This window comes from Canis lupus, chromosome 4, assembly GCF_011100685.1.
Source record: "Canis lupus familiaris isolate Mischka breed German Shepherd chromosome 4, alternate assembly UU_Cfam_GSD_1.0, whole genome shotgun sequence".
NCBI classification, from domain to species: domain Eukaryota; kingdom Metazoa; phylum Chordata; class Mammalia; order Carnivora; family Canidae; genus Canis; species Canis lupus.
In genome coordinates, this window is record NC_049225.1 from 71,502,035 (window position 1) to 71,516,362 (window position 14,328).

General features: G+C 40.1%; 1 long non-coding RNA gene across 2 annotated transcripts in view; it reads right to left on the minus strand.

Annotated features, from left to right (window-relative positions):
• Positions 1 to 825: 825 nt before the first annotated feature.
• LOC111095629 overlaps positions 826 to 14,328 on the minus strand; it is a 122,583-nt gene continuing 109,080 nt past the window's right edge. For both annotated transcript variants that reach the window (XR_005358557.1, XR_005358558.1), the window contains exon 5: positions 826 to 936. This is a non-coding gene — a long non-coding RNA (uncharacterized LOC111095629). The remainder of the gene's footprint in view (positions 937 to 14,328) is intronic.

A 14,328-nucleotide genomic window follows, 5' to 3' on the forward strand; every position in this document is an offset into this window, starting at 1 on the left:
GATCTTGAAGATCCTTCTGATCCTAAGAAGCTCTGATTCTCTGAACTGAGACCAATAGGACTGGAGAGGAGAGATTAGTCCAGAGAGGGGGCCTGAAGGCTTGACCCACAGAGTACTCTATTTGCCTAGCCCTGAAATGATGATGAACAGGTTTGTCTGGAGCATAACTCCCTCCTTGTACAGTCAGAGGAGTCAAGTTGCTATAGACCCAGTGGAGAAGCAAATGTGCTAAGGAAACATTTCAGAGGTCAAAGGGAACCAAGGAGCCTACTCAACCACTCTTCTGAGTAGACGTGGTGGAAGCTTGGAAATCCAGGCATCAAAGTAAGGTATAAAAAAGTAGGAACGGGCAGCCCAGGTGGCTCAATGGTTTAGCGCCTCCTTCAGCCCAGGGCGTGATCCTGGGGACCCGGGATCCAGTCCCATGTCAGGCTCCCTGCATGGAGCCTGCTTTTCCCTCTGCCTCTCTCTCTCTCTCTGTCGCTCATGAATAAATAAAATCTTTAAAAAAAAAAAAGTAGGAACAAGAAGTGGACATAAGATATTTAAGGATATCAAATGATTTCAAACACTTTATACTTTACATTTTAAAAATTGTGAAACCTTATTTGGACAAAAGCACTAAAGATAAATGTAGTAAATGCATTCACAGGAAAATCATACTAACTTTAGGTGAATTGATACATTAGATTGGGATGATCTGTTCTTTAAAGCAATTTTTAAAATTATTTGAAAATATTGTTTTTATTCTAAAGCACTTTTTAAATCTCTCAGGGATTCAAGAAAATGTTTTTCCTTTTGATATTCTTCGTTATCAAATATTCTGTCAAAAGGGAGTATCACCTTCGGGTTGTTGGTTTACTGAAGAGATTCTTATCTGTGCTGAGACCATGACCATGCACCACGACTGGATGAAGATGCGGCTGTCAATTGCAACTGGAAAAGAAGCAAAATCTAGAATCAGAAAGAGTATCCTCACAGAACTTCTGAAGCCAGTGATTTTACAAAACACCAAAAACCTAACTGCCCAGTAAGTGAAATAACTTTCAAAGTCCTCTGGTAGTCTTCAGAGTGGTCTAGAGCAGTGGTTTTTAAACTGGTGTCTGTGAACCCCAGGTGGGGTCTCTGAGACCTTTTCATGGAGTCTTTTCATGGTTAACACTATTAAGGTGATAATTAGGTGTCATTTTTGCCTTTTTGATTTGCATGAGTCATGAGTATAGGGTGGAGATTTCCAGAGGCTGCATGTCATGTCATATCACAACAATGCAGGAGCAGGTGGGAGAACCCAGCTCTCTTCTACTAAACCTGATGCTAAAGAAATGTGCAGAAATAAGAAACAATGTCATTGTCACTAACTTTTTATTTTGAGAAACATAGTTATTTTTCACTAAAATATACTATTTACATGTACATGTAAGGGGTTTACTTAACTACTTTTTAAATATTTTGAAAATTTCTCAGTTTTAATTTTTATGACCGTAAATATCAGCAGATATAACCCATGTAAACAAAAGCTCTTTGCTGTCTTCAATAACAGTTAAGAGTGTAAGAGGTCCTGGCACAAAAAAAAAAAAAAAAAAAAAAAGCTTTTGACCATTATTACTCTAGGACCTTGTTCTCAAAATGTGGTCCATGGACCAGCAGCATTGGCCTTGTTCTCAAAGTATGGTTCACAGACCGGAATCTTGATGCCACATCAGACCTATTGAATCAGAATGTGCATTTTCGCAAAGTCTCCAGGTGATTTTGTGCACAATTAGGTTGAAAAGCACTAGAATATAGCTTTTACTTATTCAGTCAATCCTAATCCGGATACCATACAATGATGTAAAATGTAGACTCTTTGAATTCCATCTTAACTACTCCTTAGCTGAATAAAGTTAGGCAAAATCCACAGCCACATTGTGCCTCAGTTTCCTCATCTGTAAAGTGGGGGAAAATAACAATACCTAGCTCACAGAGTCATTATGGAGATAGATGAACTAACATATGTAAAGGTGTAGAACGATGCATGGGCTATAATAAGCATTCTGTAAATACTGAGTGCTTAGTGGAGTTTCCTAAAATTCTAGTTGCTATTTCTCCTTCAGGGAGTGTACAGATCAGTGAGAAGACAGATTCCCAGCAACTGCCATACAGTGAAGCCACCAGTGGACTCCTTATGTGTTCAAAAAGGCAGTGGGAGCCCCGGGCCTGCCCTAGGAAGCAAAGGATTTTACTTGAAACTCCAAGGATGATAGGCATTTTCAAATGAACAAGTATGGAGTAGAAAGTAGCAAGGGAAGAGGCAGAGAAGCCAGGGAGAATGTGATATGATTGAGGTACCATTTTCCTTCCCATAAGTCTTCGAGTTCCACATATGAGGAAACTGAGGTTCAAAGAGCTTCAGTAAGTGGCCCAACATCACTGGGCTAGTAAGAGAAGCGGTCAGGTTCCAGACAGAGGCAGATGGGCTCCCAAACCCATGTAATTTTCTACTATGTGAAACAGCCTCTGTCCATGATGCCAACACTCAGAGATTTCTGAAATTTGTTCTATGGCTAATAAGTGACCTATGTGTCCAAATGTTCTAGGTCCTCTATTTGGTGGGTGCTGGGCTCTATATGCCTCCCTAAATCAAATCTATTCATTGTGCTGTTCAAATCTGGATGGAGTCCAATCAGGAAGGGTTTATTTGCCAGACAGAGGAATCCAGAGATCACCCTGTAAACTATGAGGGAGCCCTGGAGATTTTGCAGGGAAGCAGTGATACTCTAATTTCAAGATTATAAAATTTGGTCCATTGGATGTTGTGGCAAATTACATTCATGCAAAATGATATCATGATGAAGATCTTCTAGGAAGGCAAGAAAAAAATACCTCAAAGAACAGGAAACATGAGCTAGACCCTGCTAAAAGTGCACCAGCATCCACAAGCCGAGGGCTTGGGCACTTTTCTCAAAGGAGAGCTGAACTGAGGAAGACTCTTGGTTAAAGTCTACTTGGGGATCTGGGGTTTAAATTGATCCTTATACTTCTGACCATGGTGCCTATGGTGGTACTCGGCGGGGGGGGTGGGGGGTGGAGAGCATCAAGATGGGCTATATCTGCACACGTTCCTTTCCTCTTTCTCCATGGAACTGTGACTGAACCAGTTGGAAAGCCTCAGGAAAAGCCTTTGGCTGCCCCTCCACAGCCTGAACCCACACCTTTCACCCTTCAGAGCAAACTGAAAGGGACCTTCCCTCATGTAACTTCCATTAGTGGCCGCCCAAAGGGATAGGGTCTCCCCCACTGGCTCTGAAGGGGCAGTTGTCCAACCACATAAAAAGGAAGCAAATCAACACATTTGGGTAAGTAAAGTAAGGAGGAAATACCCATATTAAAGGCAAAACTATAGGGACATTAAAAAGATTAGCGGTGGTCAGGGGCTGTGGTGGGTGGAAGGGATACAAGGGGCACAATGTATTTATGGGGAAGATAGAACTATTTTCTATACTGACTGTGGTTACCCAATTGTGTGTGTCAACTTTTCTTAGAGCTGTTTACTATATGTAAATTATACCTCAATTTGCCTGACTTTTTAAAGCTTGCATTATTATTTCTTTTCTATTTGTAAATTTGCTCTCTGTATTTCCTTCACATTCTCTCATAGTTAATATTTCTTGCATGCTTAGTATTTGTCAGGTACAAAGCTAAATGTTTAATGTTATATTAAACCATTTCAAATTGCAATTTTCATTGGTCAAGAGATGGTCTCAAATCAGCTATTTCATGTGCTTTAAACTTAATATTTACCACAACCCTTAATAAATACCACAATAAAAAAAAACACAATATTTACCAATGAAGATACTATTATTATCTTCATTTTGGGGTACAGAATGAGGCTCAGGGTTGTTAAGTAATTTCCCCCAAACACAGTGAAGAGTAAAGCCAGTTCCAAAAAATATATGTGCTTATGGAACAAAGTGGCAAAACAGTTTCCAAAGGAAAAAAAAAAAAAAAAAAAGACTCATTCACAATACCATCACCCAAAGTGATAACATCTTGGTGTATTTTCATCAAGTATTTTCCTAAGCATTCAACAAAAATTATTCTGATGCTTTTTTTTTTAATAATTGAAGAAGAGAGATACAGACATTAGATAACTACAGTGGAGTTATAAATGAAGATTTTTGTCTTATTTCAGCTTGCCGGGCATTTTGATAATTGAAAATCAGTTTAATGCTATTTTCCACACTAACAGTTTTAATTTTTACAATTCATCTTCTCCTCTCCTCACTTTCTACCCCTTAATGGTGGAGTCAACGTCACATATTTAAGATGGCTATTGATAATTATCGTGAGTTTCCAATGCAACGGTAGCACTTAGAAAGAGCCTGAAAATACAGGTGTCCATGTAACTAATTACCACATGAATTTATCTCAAGGGCCTCCTTATCATCTCCCTCCTGTGAGTCATTGATAACTTGCCCGCTCCAGATGAATTCACTGTGTCAGAAATAGAGAAAGAGCATTGTAGAGTTAATTCCAGCTGCCAGAGAAGCTCAATAAGCCCCCAAGAAGCTTTTGAGAAATCAAAAAACTCTTAAAAAGGTCTTTAAAAGTAGTTTTTCATGTTTGGCCCAACAGAGTGATAATGCTTCTTTAAAGATAGCGGGCGTATGAGCCAATCAATACACTATTAAGATACTGACAGCACTGAGATAGGATTACATGGTGAAGAAATTGTGAAACCTTTAACTTTTCATTTTCAGCCAGAAGAATTGAGGGAAGTGGCTTTTTTAAATTTATTTTTATCTGAATAGCCTTAGGTAATACCATTTTTTCATTTCAGATCAGGAAGTTCACCCTCGGTCCACATATAACCAAGGGACCAAGTTAACTCCAAATCTTTTTTGTAATGTGACTTTATCCCCAAGTCTGGTACAGCTTCCTGGTTTGGTGGGAAATTACAACTACTTAACTCATCAAGACTTTTTCCAATTATTGCCCTTATTCCATTATTGAAACAATAGAAGCTTAGCCAGATTAACTTACAAAGTAATCTGGTTGCACTCACACATTAATTTGAGGTCTGAAACACTTCCTGAGTAGAAGTCCGTGGTCTATGAGAGATTTTTAAGGCTGGAAGGATCTGTCGAAGTCATTGTATTCCACTCCTAATTTTATAGATAATAAAACAGAGACCTGGAGAAGTTGACTTAAGACCACACAGATGGATGGAGAATAGTGGAGTTCAAAATCATCCTAAAACCCCAACCCATAGAAGAGACTAATGACTTTCTGCACTAGGTATACCTTCGTCATTACTTTGGGGAGCTTTAAAAACCCCTGAAGCCTAAGCTGCACCTCAAATTAATTAAATTAGACTCTCTGAAATAGGACCCAGGCATCAGAGTTTTTTTTTAAACTTTTGAGGAAAGCCTGATGTTCGTTCTCCCAAGTGCAGGGAACCATTGGGTAGAGCCTCTTCCTATTTTGAGTTGTTTTTTTTTTTTTTTTAAGATTTCATTTATTTATTTATTTATTCATGAGACACACACAGAAAGAGAGAGAAGCAGAGACACAGGCAGAGGGAGAAGCAGGCTCCATGCAGGGAGCCTGATGTGGGACTCGATTCCAGGACTCCAGGATCACGCCCCGGGCAGAAGGCAGGCGTCAAACTGCTGAGCCACCCAGGGATCCAGAGTTGTTCCTTTTTTATTTTTATTTATTTTTTTTTTAAATTTATTTATGATAGTCACACACAGAGAGAGAGAGAGAGAGAGAGGCAGAGACATAGGCAGAGGGAGAAGCAGGCTCCATGCACCGGGAGCCCGACGTGGGATTCGATCCCCGGGTCTCCAGGATCACACCCTGGGCCAAAGGCAGGCACCAAAGCGCTGCGCAACCCAGGGATCCCTTGTTCCTTTTTTAAAGTCAGAGTATCCTCATTATTAGAAGCATTGGACATGCATGCTTTTGAACATACTCCAGGTCAAATTTTGTCCTTTCAATTTTAATGACATGTGGAAGTCATTAGTACTATTTTACAAATATTTTTAGCTCTCTAAACTCTGGGAAACGAACTAGGGGTGGTAGAAGGGGAGGAGGGCGGGGGGTGGGAGTGAATGGGTGACGGGCACTGGGTGTTATTCTGTATGTTAGTAAATTGAACACCAATAAAAAAAAAAAAAAAAAAAAAAACAAATATTTTTAGCTCTCTATATTCCAAGTACTTGGTAGGATTACACTTCCTGGCCCCTTATGATTGAGTGGGGCATGTGACCCATGTTGGTGAATGAGTTGAGAACAAACATTACTTTGGGCTGAAGCACTTAATTGCTGGTCCAAACCCTTCAACATTTTGATTCTGTCTGTCACAATAATTAACCATGTTCCACAGAGTGGCAATTCTGTAATCCTGAGTCCCTGAGTGAAGTCAACACACTCACAATGGATATGTTGCAAGGGTGAAAAATAGATCTGGGTGTTTTTTTTTTTAAGCCACTGAGATTTTGAGGTTGTGTGTTGCCACAGGATAACCTAACCCATCTTGAAAGATTCACTAAATAATCTTAAAGTTAGTATTATAGGAAAAAGAATTTTTTTTAAACATTTTTTATTATTTATTTATTTATGATAGTCACACAGAGAGAGAGAGAGAGAGGCAGAGACAGACACAGGCAGAGGGAGAAGCAGGCTCCATGCACCGGGAGCCCGACATGGGATTCGATCCCGGTTCTCCAGGATCGCGCCCCAGGTCAAAGGCAGGCGCCAAACCGCTGCGCCACCCAGGGATCCCAAGAAATTATTTTTTAAATTAATTTTTCTCCCCCAAAATCAGTATTTAAGATTTCATTGTTTTCCCCTTTTCTACTGAGAATGGATCTTAAATATTTAATCTCAAACTCAAATTTTTGAAAGTCTTGCCTTGTTCCCAACACCAATAGTGTTATTTCCATGTATCATCAAAAGTCAACTAAAAGAATCACACAGAAGATTTCCAGATGTTCAGAAATGAAAAGCTATCTTTAAGAGACTTTACATCTTTTCGACACACATATGAGGATTTCTCCTAACAGTACTACTGTTGTAATATTTACCAGTGGACTCACACTTGAACTTATGTTTGTCTTTTTACACTATTAAGTTGTTGCTTTAAAGTTGTTTAGAATTTTAAAAGTCTCCAATGGGGCCACTTGTTTGCTATTAGAATCCAAACAATTATATGACTTATGACCCAAGAAACTGGCAGACAATCACTCTGGGGCCTGGAGAGAAGACCTTTAACTTACTTCTTGAGCTCAAATCTTGATATTCTTATTCCTGAATATAATATCTGCCTCCTTTTTTCTTCTCTAGATATTTTGGTAATAACAGAGATCCACTGGAGCCCATGTATAAGAAGGGACTGTCTTGGAAGAAAGGCTCCAACTCAACCTGTAGGTGGAAGAGGCAAAATGCACCAGCACCATCTATGGGCTTAATCCAGCCAAGATGGTATCTTAGGATGGGGAGAAATACATTATGGGTTACTGAAGGTCAGAGCCGTGGGGATAATGGCTAAGAAAAGGCTGCAGAGACACCACACCAGTTCTAATCACCCCTCGCCAATTAATAGTAAGCGAACTTCCCATGCAGCCAAACACAACTGAGAGAACAATCCAGCATTGTAAGGGTGAAGTGGGGGTGAATCTGTTGACCTAATAATGAGCTTCTTCCTCTTCTAACACGTATGCATCTATGACTAGCACTGGAGCCTTGTTACACTGTGCTATAGTGATGGGCCTCTAACTCAGGGTGGTCCTTCAAAGGCTTCTTTGACCCCGCAGGTCTCATTTTATGTAGTTGATGAAACAGATCTATTTCCAACATTTCCCTTCATTTCTTTGATTCCTCTGGGAAATTCTTTCCCACCCCTAGTAACCAATCCTGCAGGCTCCACCACTTCAAGAGTAAAAAAATGTGAAGAAAAGAGGTGTATTATGAAGCAGTCAAGAACTTTCTAAGAATGCTATTTTTCTCTGAAGAGGGAATACATTTCTATTGACTGAAAGTTAAAATCTGCAGTTTGCTCCAAAAATATGATCCATCAGTGGTGACTGGGAAGTTACTGGAGTATAGAGGAGAGACTATCACGTTTGGAAAATGAAGGGCTTCAGATTCAACCAATTCTGCAACTGTGAGAAAATGACATATACTTCCAGACTTCAGGTTTCTTATCCTGTAAAATGGGGTAAAAATAAACCTACTGTAACTTAGCTACTGCATCGGGGTCCATTTGGATAATATAGTTTTCAAAACTTAGGCTTAATATTGTTATTGATATAAGGGTATCTGAAGGTTTAATCATAATCACTAATGAAAATGGGTTTTGAGAAGCAATAAAAGGAAATATTATGATGATGGCTATTTACTTTTAAAATTCCAAAATTGATAAAGTTCTGGAAAAGTATGTTAGTTTTAATAAATACTCTAATTCTATTACTGCCACCCTAATAGGATGTGCACATTTCAGGGGTGTCATCTAGTATTTAATAAGTAGTCCATACTTCAGAGGCTGTAAGCACTTCAGCTATCTTTTCCCTGATCCACACCAGAGATTTTGCTAGGTAGAAAAATATATATTAGTAATGGGTTTGCATTGCCAAAAATACTTAATATACGTGGATTGGTTAGTGCAGAGGTCAGAAAACCTGTTTTAAAGAGGTTTGATGTTATCTCTGTTTTTGCAGGTAAATGGCCTCTGTCACAATACACTCAACTCTGCCATTGTAACACAAAAATGAGCCACAGACAATATGTGAACGAACTGGCATGACTGTGTTCCAATAAAACTTTATTTAGAGGCACAGACCACATTTGGCCTGTATGCCATAGTTTGTCAACTGCTAAGCTAGAATAGCATAGAAACACTGCCTGTCCTTGAATGGAAATCACTTAAGGATAAAAATTTCTTCACTCCTTAGACTGTTTCACAAGGTTGAGTTCTAAAATAGTCCCAAGCCCACCGCTGGCTTGGGGATTCAGTTACCTGATGGCAACTACAAGGTTAACAGCCCTGTTTCTACTATGTTATGGCATTTGCCCCAAATGTGCCATTTAAATGGGGAGTAATTGGAGTATTTAAAAGGGCAAAGACCTGAAGTCACTGCATGCTCTCACGCCTACTTGTCAATAACTGTGTGGCAGCCTAATCTGTCTGAGTCTTGCTTTTCTTACTTGCAGCATGATGACAGGCTTGGAGATCTGTAGTCCTCACCTACCTCTGATGATGGATATACATCTAACATGAATAAAAGAACCCCAAAACTCTATGCTGCCAAATTGGCTTAGAACAGTTCACAACAGAAGAAGAAAACAGACAGAAAGGAGACAGTATCACCAATTAAGGGAAGAAGAACTGATTCTAGAGAAAGGCAAAGGGCAAGCAAATAGCCCTGCTTCGTGAAGTCCTAACAGCACAGTCTTCCGTGTCATTCAGAACCCAGTCTTTCAGTCAAAGATGACATTATCTCTGCATGTCTTTGTGGCTGGAGAGACCACCCCCAGATTTAACAGCCCTTTCAACTCAGTGGAAGACAGTTCTTTGACTTGGGGCAGCAATTACTTTTACAAAGGTTATTATTGTTGGCAACTTTGCTGGTATGTGCTTAGAAAGATCTCCTCCTTTCCAGCTGCTGGTCACCGAGCAGAATTTCCAACAACCCTTTTATAGGGCTTGTAAGGATTAAGTGGAACAAAGTATGGAGGCCTGGCTTTTAGTAAACACTCTATAAATGTGAGGTGTTTATTATCACCTCCCAAATATCAAATATAATGAGGCTTATGTCCCACAGAGACCTTGGACTTTTTTTTTAAGTCCCTGGTCTTCCCCTTCTGACTCTGTTCACAGAACCCTATAATCTTAGGACAGAAAAGGGCATTCAAGACCATCTAACAAAATTCCTTCATTTAATTTTGAAAACCTGATCCCTGATTGGTGACAAAGTTTGAGGAATTTCCTTATCTATACATCCCCATATGGAGAAATAAGCCACATTAATACTTAAAGCAGGCTTTAAAGTTATGTAGCCAACAAAAGGGAACAAGAACACATTCATCTATTTCAACCAAAACATGGGTCAAAAAATAGGTAAAAACTACAGGAAAATAAAATATGGAGTAACTTTGTTAATAGTTCAACTTACTGTAATATAAATATTTCAAATAAAAATACTCTTTCCTTCTTCCTCTAGGACTGAGGAGCCATCCATTTCATGAAATAATTTCTGAAAGCATCATGCAAAGTTCATTCAGTCAACAAATTCTCATAAAATACCTACATTATTAGGTTTTCCTTATAATGTTAGGACTAATTATAAATGCACAACTCTCAAAACTGTATCTCCAGTCATAATCAGCCTCTCTCTTTGCATTTCCATTTCCCCAGTTGTAAAGCAATGACCTGGACTTCATTCATTCAATGAATATTCTTTGGGCTCCTATTCAGGGTTAGTCATAGTTCTGAGCCTAGCACATGCAGCAGTGAACAAGGCAGACATGCCACTGCTCTTATGGAGGTGATGTTCTGATGAACTTTCCATAGTGAGTAGTCCTTTGTCTAAACATGTCAAAACCTAAATTCGTTTTGATTCCATAAACAGTCATTAAGTTCGTACCATTTCCCAGCATTTTCACATGCATCCTCTCTTTCTCCCCAACAACAACCCTATAAAGTGATCATTGCTAACCTAATTTGTCCAAAGTCCCACAGTTCTAGTAAGTGCTGGAACCAGAACTCAAACATAGATCTTCTAATTTCACCCCATGTGGGGTCAATCTCAGTCTCTCTCTCTCTCTCTCCCCACATTTGTACAGTGATCTTTTCCAGGTAGTTGTCCTTCCCCAACCTGTGCATTTGCTAGGACCTTCAACCAGGCTGGCCTGAATTCTAAATGTCGCTGGCCTACCCTCTCATTCCTCTCATTCTTCCCCCCTCCTCTAAGGCCCACCATCTCTGCATCTTGTAAATTTGCAATCTCTAGGTCTAGGCTATTGTATCAGTTTGGCCCAGAGAGGCCAAACAGGCTGCTGGCTCTGTGCATCACGGGAACTCTCTGGAGGAAGTTTTCCCTAGTGGAGGAGTCCAACACTGGTCAATGGAAAGACATTATTATGTAACTGTAGTCCTTCCATTATTATGTAACTGTAGTCTTCCTATCAGGTTAAAAAATGCCTCTATCTTCTGCTTCTCAGTATTTGGTTAATAGGCACTCTCACATGCACAAAATGGCATTAAGAGGACAATCTATTCACGGGAACATCGAAATAGCAAAAGACTGAAAACCACTGAAAGGTCTATGAACAGGGACTGGTTAAACAGAACACAGTACATTGGTAAAATGAAATAATACACAGAAAATGGAGGAAGTTCCCTATGTATTGATATACAAAAATCTTCTAGACAATGTTAAGTTTAAAAAAAAAAAGATTCTAGGGCAACCAGAGTGGCTCAGTGGTGTAGTGCCGCCTTCGGCCAGGGTGTGATCCTGGAGACCCCATTTGAGTCCCATGTTGGGCTCCCTGCATGGAGCCTGCTTCTCCCTCTGCCTGTGTCTCTGCCTCTCCCTCTCTCTCTCTCATGAATAAATAAATAAAATCTTAAAAAAAAAGATTCTAAAGAGTATTTATAGTATAATATTACATTTGTGTGGAAAATGAATATATACATGTTTATTTAAATATGCATAGAATACTTTTGAAATGACATACGGATGACTCTTGAGCAACACAGGTTTGAACATTTATATGTGGATTTGTTTTTTTTAATAAATCCAGTACAGTACATGTATTTTCTCTTCTTTATGATTTTCTTAATAACATTTTTTTCTAGCTTACTTTATTGTAAAAATACAGTATATAACAATACAGCATACAAAATATGGGTTAAGCTACTGCTATCAGTAAGCCTTCTGGTCACAGTAGGCTATTAGTAGTTAGGTTTTTGGAGTCAAAGTTACACTTGGATTTTCAACTCCATGGTGGGCGGAGGTCAGCCCTAACTGCCTTGTTGTTCAAGGGACAGCTTATATAGGAAATGGGTAACAGTGGTGGCTTTTAGAGAGGGAAACTAGGTTTCTAGAAAGCAAGGGAGAAAGAAAGGCTTTTTTCACTAGATGATCTTTTATGTTGCTTGGACATTATAAGCATTATATTATCTATTCAACAATAAATTAAATTATTTTTAAAATTTAAAAATGAGATGCCCCAAAGAGATTTGGGCAGCTCAAGAACAAAGCCAATTTTAAGAGTGTTAGATGCTTCCTGAGGCTCAAGTGTTGAACCTAGGAATGCTTGTTAATGGTGTTTTGTTTGTTCATATGCCTCCACAAAAGGCGAGAAGTCAAACAGTATCGGTGCATTAGCTATTGATAAATAGACTGAGGTTTAAGAAGAATTGCATATGCTACAAATGTGATTTGAATTTCTATAACCATCAACCTCATTAGATTTATAAACCCATTGCTCTCCAGTAATGTACAAGTGAATACTTAGAACATCATTAGAAGCCCATTAAAATAGAACCACGGAAAAATATTTTCTGGTTAAACAAACCAGGAAAAGCAAAGGAAAAAAAAAAAAAGCAATTTACAGCTGAACTTATAACCAGAAGCATATGCTTGGCCACTGGCAGTCAATCTCCTAAGTCATTTAATTACTGAATCTGATGACCACATCAAAATTTCTTTTTGTTTTAAAACCAACTTTAAAAAATAAATACATATTTTTTAGATGCCATGGCTTCTGCATTGAAAGAAGCATCAATCTGAAAAGAAAACGAGAGAATGCTGTTGAGTGTTCTACAGCCCCCTGCTCCAAGCCCCCTGGGGCAAGAGCCGGTTAGCTGTCTTTTCATGAGACTGCGGTGTATGTAGGCAGATGCGACCCCACACCAGCTTTAGGGACAAGCGCCAGTTCCATTGTGCCCCTTCCCAGCCTGGACTTGGCTATGGATGTAGGGGAACTCAGTCTAAGAATGCTGGGGAGCGAAGTGCTTTCTTTCTGGTGGGGTGCAGAGAGCCCTCACTGAGGACCTCAGAGGTGAAAGCCCAGGAGCTGGCTGCCTGCCAGTTAGATGCAGAAAACTTCCAGAATGTTAACATCAACTTGAACATCAACGTGAACTTCCTCCCTACTTATACTACGAGAGCGTACCAGGTGTAGGCTGATCGCTGAAACAAGCCGTTCACATCTGTTATCTTGCACCCCTATGGCAGTTTGATGTGAACTGTGGGAGAAGCCTGCTCTGAGAGTCATCTGGGACCACAGGGTCCTTCTATCTTGTGACCCCACCACCACCCAGGCCAGAGACTCAAATGTTTTCATGTGATGGAACCCACTTGGCAGCCTGATGAAGCTTAAGGACCATCCCCACCTCACTGCCAGGGAGGCTGGGACAGGCAGCCCCACTGGGTGTCCAGGAGGAAAGGGCAAGGGTCTGAGGAGGGATTACACAATCTCTACCACAGGAGACGTGGTGATTCAAGAGGGTGCAAGAAAGTCCTGAAATTGCGCGTGCTGTAAGTTTCAGAAAGGAAACTGTCTCCTACAAACAAGACTCTTTTCTAGATACTTCCATTTTAAGGGAAATGGTTTCTTTTTTTTTAGGATTTTATTTATTGATTGATGAGAGACACAGAGAAAGAGAGGCAGAGACACAGGCACAGGGAGAAGCAGACTCCATGCAGGGAGCCCCATGTAGGACTTGATCCCAGGTCCCTAGGATCATGCCCTGAGCTGAAGGCAGACACTCAACTGCTGAGCCACCCAGGCGTCCCAAGGGAAATGGTTTCAAACAAACTTTTTTTAGAAAAGAATTTATCCCAAATTTGGTAATTTAGATACCAAGAAACCATTTTAGAATCTGAGTCCTAGGACAACAGTTCAGCCTCTGAAGACTGGTTCAGTTAGGGTTGTCCAATGCTTCCTGCCCCCCTTGGGCTGCCAGGTCTCCCTTTGGTGCTCCTGACCTGCCTGGGACTTTGGCAACACCTAATGGTTTTTATTTCTTTCTTTATGTATTTGAGAGACAGAGAAAGAGAGAGGGAGGGAGAGAGGGCACACAAGTGGGAGGAGGGATAGAGAGAGGGAGACAAGCAGACTCTAAGCTGAGTACGGACCCCCGCTCAGGCTCTATCCCAGGATCCTGAAATCACCACATTCTGCCGAAATCAAGAGTGAGAGGCTCAACCAACTGAGCCACCTAAGCACCCTCTAATGGTTTAAGTGAAAGAAAATGTGAGGATCACAGAACAGAGTGGACCACAGTTGTTTCAAAGACTGAATCTGAAGCTTTTATTCTCACAATGGGGAAAA